The 1,188-nt window shown below is 36.9% G+C and overlaps 1 non-coding gene across 1 annotated transcript; it reads right to left on the bottom strand.

The window, feature by feature from the left end:
- Positions 1 to 753: 753 nt before the first annotated feature.
- LOC141571965 (small nucleolar RNA SNORA70) lies at positions 754 to 887 on the bottom strand. The gene has a single exon (XR_012496999.2). It is a non-coding gene; the product is annotated as a small nucleolar RNA SNORA70 (small nucleolar RNA).
- Between the last annotated feature and the right edge of the window lie 301 nt (positions 888 to 1,188).

Below are 1,188 nucleotides of genomic sequence, written 5' to 3'. Positions count from 1 at the left end.
ATATTTATCCGTGCATTTACTTTTGATAGTTATGTGTCTTTATATTTAAATTGATTTCCTTGGAGACAATATATAGATGGGTCATGTTTTTTGATCCACTCTGACAATCTCTGTCTCTTAATTGGACCACTGATATTCCAAATGATTATTGATGTAGTTGGATTAATGTGCACTATTTTCGTTACTGTTTTCGATTTGTTTCCCTTATTTTTGTTCCTATTTGTGTCTTCCACTCTTTTCTTTTTCCTTTTGTGCTTTTAAGCGAGTATTTTATGTTTTAATTTTCTCTCCTTTCTTAGAATATCAGTTACATGTTTATTTTTTCGATAGGAAGTAGTTACTGGTGAGTAAGGTTGGGGCAGCACTGCAGCCCTTATGAGTACAGGGCTCACCATTTGTCCAAGGACCACAATTAGGAACATATTTGACCCCACAGCCATCAGGGATGAATTGTTTTTTCAGCCACCATGTCATTAAATTCATGTGCATTAAACTTGGTTAAATTCCACTTCTTGGAGAAAAATGTGTATTATGCTGTTGTTGGCTGATCTAGCAAGCAGGTGACTTGAATTTGGCCCTGTATAGGACCTCCAGCACATGCTCCTTGTTCTTGCAGCTTGGTGAAGATGGGAATGATGACTTGGCCAATGTAGAATCTGGCCACTATGACCTGGGGATGAAAGCATCATGCATTCTTGTCTGAAGCCTACATTGAAGACAACTTGGAGTAATACATGAATACACACTGGAAAAGGTTGCCTCTATGTCCCTTCGGGCAATCTATATGAGCAATAGTCTGCATACACTGCTAAGCAGACTGCTACTTATAACCATTGCATAGCAGGCCCCCACAGGGAAAAGAGCATGGTCAGCTTCATGGGTTGCATTTTTTTCTTAAACTTTTTCAGTGTTGTCCTAGAGTTTGCAATACGTATTTACAGCTAATAATAAGTTTCAAATAACACTATAAACATCAGGGATGGTATGAGTATGTTATACTAACAAAAATATCTTAATTCCTCTCTCCAGTCCATTGTATCATTAATTACTGTCATTCATTTTGCTTACACATTAGCATATACGAGGTGTGATCCAAAATATGGATGGTGAATGTTTAAATAAAAAATATTATTACAGTAAACACATATTGCTATGTATCCCCCTCAGAATACTTCCCCTCACTTCTAA

This window comes from Rhinolophus sinicus, chromosome 2, assembly GCF_057876585.1.
Source record: "Rhinolophus sinicus isolate RSI-liver-muscle chromosome 2, RSI-T2T, whole genome shotgun sequence".
Lineage (NCBI taxonomy): Eukaryota > Metazoa > Chordata > Mammalia > Chiroptera > Rhinolophidae > Rhinolophus > Rhinolophus sinicus.
This window is presented reverse-complemented; position numbering and strand designations above follow the sequence as displayed.